This window comes from Cavia porcellus, unplaced genomic scaffold (assembly GCF_034190915.1).
Source record: "Cavia porcellus strain 051 isolate PalLab524CR breed Dunkin Hartley unplaced genomic scaffold, mCavPor4.1 scaffold_19, whole genome shotgun sequence".
In the NCBI taxonomy this organism is placed as follows: Eukaryota; Metazoa; Chordata; class Mammalia; order Rodentia; family Caviidae; genus Cavia; species Cavia porcellus.
This window is the reverse complement of record NW_026947502.1, coordinates 62,101,251-62,108,173: the sequence shown is the minus strand read 5'-3', so window position 1 is coordinate 62,108,173 and position 6,923 is coordinate 62,101,251.

Sequence of the window (6,923 nt, the reverse complement as noted above, 5' to 3'; positions counted from 1 at the left end):
GTGTACGCGGTGTGCTTGGGGGACGTGATGAAAGGTGAACGTTAGCGCACCAAGTAGTCCACCGTCCCAGCCCCCAGAGTCAAGCCCCACAAAGTACACCGCCAGAACCCCAGCACCCCACTCTGGCAGCGTTTGCTTGCTGGAAACCTTCAAGCAGCTCCCTCGGGGCCACTCAGTCACCCCCAGGGCATCCTCTTGACCGAAGCCTGTTTGGCCCCTACCACAGCTGCTTCAACTGTGGCGAGGCACTGGCTTACATTTCAGAGCAGTTTCATCTCATATAGTGAGACTCAGACTTTCCTGGGATTTTTTTTTTTTTTTTTTTTTTTTGCTTTTAATTAATTTAGAATGCACTGTCTACTTTCTGTATTCTGACATACAATGCAGATTAGATTGATTTACAAGTGGGATGGAGGTGGCTGGAAGCCAGTGCCTACGTGTGAGACCCCAGGATAGAGGTGGCTGGGCAGCCCCAAACCTGGGAGCCCTGTGTGTAATGTGACAGTGCCAGCTCTGGTTAAGTCAGTGTTCCCCCATGCTGACAGTTCAGGCCATGAGGACATTCAGGAAAACCGAATTTATTTGTTAAAGAGCAACACATTTGTTTTTCTCCCTTTGTGCTTGTAATTCATAACCTCTGGATATAAAAGTTGATTATATACCCATTCTACTATCCCCTTCCTCATCAAGGGGACTGGAAAAGGCGCCTAGAACTGAAAGCCAGAGAATGATTTTCCTTGAAAGCAAAAGGATTCCAAGTAAGAACCTAAAATTCAGTGGTAACCTAAAATATCTTATCTTTGGTATTTATCGTTTGTGGGATTCTGAAAGCATATTTCACTGACCTTTGTTTTCTAGCTGATGAATGAAAAGTGTCTACTTCTGTGGTTGTTACAATGGTAGGATGCAGTGAGCCATCGTGCATGTCTGCAGCCCTGAAGGCACTCAGAAAGCATTTGTGGGCTTATAATCCTCTAGTTATCTTGGTAAGTGGGTTAACAATGTATGGGGAGGGAAACTTTGGTTTTCCCATTGCTTCACAGGTTTCCATTCAGGCCTTTGGCCCTCACATGTCTGGGCCTGTGGCAAGAAAGAGCGTCACTGCAGTATAGCACAGTGGAGCTGCCCACTTCAGGTTCCCAAGGAGCAGAGACAGGAAACCTCAGGCAGGCTGGAGTCCCTTTCACACGCCAGGTGGGGGGAGGAAGGTAAGCCAGGAGCACTGCTCCTGTCATGTGGCCTAACACAGGGCCTCCTTCAGCTTTCTGCTGTGCTCTCCTCCAGTAGGTGCACAGCCTGTTCCCATGGTGACATCCCAAACTTGCACATCCTATCTGACTTTTCTGGAGTCCTCGGTCAGAATTTCAGCTCTGATCTATCCAGTTCTGATTCATGAGCACCAAACTAAGAGACATGACACTCAGTGTACCAAGCAGTTAGTAAGCCACTGCCATGGTTTATGTCAGATGGACTCCCCCAGGTCTCATGCAATCATAGATGTGGCTGAATCTAGCATTTGTGATTGGTTCGTTGTCTAGTACTCCTATTGGTGGTGTGAGTGCTATACCTGCCCAGGGTGGAGGCAGCATGCAGTGTAAGAGCAGAAAGAAGGTGTGGCTGCCCTCTCTCTTGCCCAGATTGTATTTGTTGTTTGCAGCCTGCATGAACGGCTGTCCCCTTGCCATACCACTTTGCCACTTGGAGTTAACTGAGTATAGACTGAAATCTCCAAAAATTATAAGATAAATAAACCTTTCCTTCCTTTTTGGGCATCAGGTATTTTGTCCCAGCAATGAGAGGAAAGTAACCAAGACAGTTTAGTACCAGATGATTGGGGTTATTGCTGTGACTTTACCTGACCACATAGTTCAAGAGCCTTTGGAAACAGCTTGTAGGAAGAGTTTGGAAAGGTTTGAAGATGTCACCTGAAGGCATAGAGCTGGAACACCTTAGGCTGTTCTGTAGGGGAGATTCTGATCAGAGCTCACGAGACCAAAAGGTTGATAGAAAGCTTGCCAGTAAAGACCAGGCTCGGGCTATTTCTGCTGAGAAGGATTGCATTGCTGGTTGGAGTCCACACGATGCATGTTACGGCTTGGCAGAAAGTTTATCTGCATTTTGCTTGAGACTTTGCCTGAGATGGAGATTAAGGGTAGTAGACTGATTAATCTAGCAGAAGAAATTTCAAGGCAGTCAAATGTTGAGGTGGTGGCATGGCTATTGTTTGAGACTGTTAGCCAGAGTTATGTTGCAATTCAAGAGCAAAGAACCCAGCATGATGGTTTAAAACATTGTGAGTTTGGCCAGGGAACTGTGAATTATAAAGATAGATCTGAGACCTTGATTGCTGAGAAGGAATAGGGAAATAAAAAGGATGGCCTGGAAGCATCCCAGGAAGCAACAGGTCTCCATCTTTTACAGACTCAAGACTGACAGAAGTGAAAGGGTTTGCTTGAAGGAGAAAGCCATAGAGCACCACATTCCTGAGTGGCAATGGAGGCCACAGGCAGCAGCCTGCACCAGATTCCAGAATGCTGGCAGCATAGAGAAGCTGTTCCTCACAATCAAGTTCAGAGAACTCAACAATCCAGACACTCGGTCCCTCAGCCAAGAGAGAGGAAAGCCTGGCTACTACTCCAGCTGGCAGTGGACTTCAGCAGCATCCACATGGTGCTGATTTTAGGTGCAAGGAAAATGCGTGAGTTCTGAGGTTAAGGCAGCTTCCACCCCAATTTCAGAGGGCCTGGGAGGCCATGAAGTACACTCTTGAGAGGGCAGTGTGTGAATCTGCAAGTGTGAAGCTAAAGGTGCAGTGGAGATACCAGAAGTTTAGAAAAGACAGAAGCATGGATCGTCCAAGAAAAGCTGCAAGAAAAGAAAGAGCCTGGGAGAGAAGCTGTGAGAACTGGAACCCCTGACAGCCGTGGGGGTGGAGTCACTCAAGCTGTTTGGAGCTTGCAACCAGATTGTTTCAGATGCTGAACATGAAACTCCAGAACTTAATGTTTGCTCTGCTGGATTTTGGACTTTGGTTTCATTGCTTTGTATTCCCCTGTTTGTAACTTTTAGAATGGTAACCTTTATCTTGTGCCATTGTATGTTGGAAACATTTAACTTTGTTTTCATTTGTACAGGGGCCTGCAGCTAAGGGTTTGCCTTAGATCTTGGAGGAGACCTGGGACTTGGACTTTTCAGCAGTGCTGAAGGACTTTGGCAGTTCTTGGAGATGGACTACATGTCTTTTGTATAAAGGATGTACATCAGTCTTTGGGGGGGTCAGAGATGGAATGTCATGGTTTGTGTCAGATGGCCCCCCAAGTCTCATGCAATCATAGACTCTGCTGAATCTAGCATTTGTGATTGGTTCATTGTCTAGTTCTTAAATTGGTGGTGTGAGCACTATACCCACCTAATGGTAGAGCCAACATACAGTGTAACACAGGCAAGAAGGCGTGTTTCTCTCTTGCTGTTTGTGCTTGCTGTTTGCGGCTGCTGTGAATGGCTGCGGCTCCACTGTGTCATTTGCCTTGGAGCCAACTGAGTGAACTGGACTGAAACCTCCAAAACTGTAAGAAATAACCTTCCCTTCCCTAACTTTGGGTGCCAGGTATTTTGTCTTAACAACAGGAGAGAAAAATAACTACGATAGCTACCAACCAGTTAACATCAAATCATTATTGAATTAATAACACTTGGTATGAATTACATCTCACCTTTCTGTCTTAAATGTAAACTCTCCCACCAGAAGGTAACATCCCTTTATCCATTTCTTCATCCCTCATCCAACCTGGTCTCCAACCCCTTTTACTATCTCAGCAGTGCAAGGCATGGAGTCCGCCAGCAAAAGTTTTGTCCAAGTTGATACAAAGTAGCAGTTCTCTACTGCTGATCTCCTTCCTCCCACAGCACAAAATAAATATTCTCAGTGTCTCCTCAATGTAACCACAACTGAGGTTTAGTATCTGTATAATTTTTACTTGGTCATGCTTTCAGGAAAGAACTATTTTATACCCTTAAAAGTTACTGAGGACCTCAAAATTATTCTTTTATTTATCATATGAGGAAAGTTGAATGACAACATTTAAAATATTTATTAATTCATTTAGTGTTAAATCCTCCTATAAAACATTTTTATACGTGTTTTCCAAAGAGAAAAAAAAATAGAAAAGCAGCGCTGTTTTCTACTGTCACAGAGCTCTTGAATGTCTGGCTTTATTAAGGATACCTGTATTCTTAGGTTTGCTTCTATTCAGTTGTTATTTTGATTTAAATGTATGCAAAAAGTTCTTGTCTTACATTGACATATAGTTCTAAATAGAGGACTATTTTGTCTTTTTAGATGTTCTTTGATAAAACATCAAAATTTGCATCACATCAAAATGGCAGTATTGAACCTAAAACTATATAAAGGAGCTTTGTGTATTCTATCACATAAAACCCTTGGTTTGTCTTACAGCTTTACAACAAGCATTCACAAATTCACATCCTATCCTGAGCATTTGAAAGTCAGCTCACCGTGTTACACAGCTTTTCTAGATGTTAATACATTATAGTCTCGGTACTTTCAGAAGAGCACTGCCCGTGGACGTTGCCACCAGCCTCACTGACATAGGGGAATGAAACTCCCAGCTTACTGTGTCCAGTACGAGTTCACGTTCTCTAAAATCAAAGAATGAATTTTAGAAACAATGGAGGTTAAGAGTAAAATCTATTTATTGAAAGAAAGAAAAATTCTATCTGAGGAGAGAAGGGGTCTGGAGTGGGTTGCCAAGGACTCTGTCTTTTCCAGGGACTTTTATAGAGCAAAATCATGGGGTGAGATGGGTTCAAGGTGGGGAAAAGTGAGAACTTACAAGGCAGATGGGGGCATAAGGTGGGACAGAACTATAGTTAACCTATAAGATTAATAGTTCAAGTAGAAATGATTAAACTGGGGACAAATACAGAAGCCAGTCACGTAGAAAGTGAGCATTCTTAGAGAGCATGACTCTTCCCTAGGGGGTTGGAATGGTGACTCCAGGCTTCCTCAGGGTGACAGAGAACTATTTAGAATATCAGTCCTTAGGATATAGATATAGTTGTTTGATCTTTTGTCCTGAGCCCTGGCCCACAGCAGGAGGTGTCTGTCTCCCCCACAATTGCAAGGTCTCTGGGCTTCTGCACTGGCTCCTTTGAAGACCCAGCCCTGTCTGACTGCCTGCAATATTTCTAACTAACTCAGCTGCCTGCAACTGCACTGAGGGAGCCTTCACAGGCTAGGATGCTGCCTACCCCCATGGGGGTTAGAACAAGTCCTTTAAATCCTATTTCAGTATTTTCACTTAACCAAACACTGTTGATTGCTTTCACTGAGGTGAAAGGTTCACTTCCTTCATTTAAAAAAGCAAAAGCTTTCAAGGCCCAAATCTAAATGATAATAGTTCATCAGTCATTCCTTAGCCAAGTGAGCAAGAAAGGCCTCAAAGCTCATGGACTCTGGAGTTTTCCCCCCAGGCATCCATGGTGACTTGGTGCAAATTGGAAATGTTTCCTGTGTCCTCTCCACTTCTTCATATACAATCCTTAAAGCCACGAAATGGAAGACTGAAATCTCAGGAAACCAGCAATTAGTACTGTTTCATCCCAGAACCTTTGTAAACCCAACTTGCCTTTTGTGTCCTGGGGAGTAGGTGAATACTTTAGTGCTATTGACTGGTTCCAGGCTAGGGTGCTAGCAGGCTTCCCCATCACTGTCCAAGGGTGACAGCAGAGTGAAAGGTTAATGTGCCATCTTGGTATTACTGTAAAAATAGTTTTGCCCCCGGAGAGGGTCTTAGCATTCTCCACTGTAAACCACACTGAAAATACTGGTTTGCACTGTGTATGCTGCATGGTGCAGGGTCCAATTTTGAGGGTTTTTCCTTTGGCTTTGTCTTATGATTATAGGCAAATCACTGCACAGAGAAAGGTGGTCCAGTGGCAAGAACAGGATATCAGCAGTGGTCCTGTCCTGTGAAGTTGACTGTTTTCTTTTTCTCAGTTTGGATGATACAAAGGGGTTTCCAATATTAAATAAAGACATAACTTTTGTTGTTAGTCGTACAGAAAATTTTGAAGAAGTATAGCAGTATTATTGACGGTCACTAAAATCAACAGCATGAGTAACAAGAGATCTAAGCATCTATCAGACACTCCAAAAATCAGAGTGGGCAGATTGAAAGACAATAAAACATATGCTGCTTCATTGATATAGGCAGAGAAAGATATTTTTCATTAGATTTTGAAGATTTTGCTGTATCAGAGTAGTAATTTCTTAATCCTTGGTCATTTCAAATTAGACTCTGACTACTCTTTGAGCTATTATTTAAGGATTACCAAAATTAAAGCAGGCAAAAATCTAAAAATAATTAGAAAACTTCTCTCAATGGCCTTCTAAGGGTGGTGAAAGTAACTTCAGATTGTTACATGATTTGGGCTAAACTCTTAAAAAGCAGGTATTAAGAAAGTACCAGGTCAGTGATTGTGACTAGATTATCGACAACAAAACACCAAATGACCACCCAGGTCATTCATTTCAGAAGGTAAAGAAAATTTTGTTTTTAAATGTACCTAATGTAGGAACTCCACTTTTGTACTATCAGCCTCACTTGAAAGAATTATCTCCAGGTTCATGTGTGGCAGATGGGTGGGGCATTCCATAGCCTAAATGACACTTTTTTCACTTGCACTTTTCAGATCCAGAGTGCAGAAAACTGTCCTCTATTTATATTCATGCACCAACAGGGTTTGTGTTTTACATGACCACTCAACAAGAGCTGGAATGCTGGGAAGTGGATCTCAAAAATATCACTGTTCTGTGATGCTTAATGGTTTTAAATGCCTAAGGGTAAGATGATGAAATGTATTTGTTTGTTCACAGGTGATTTGAAACAGTTTTGGTTGTG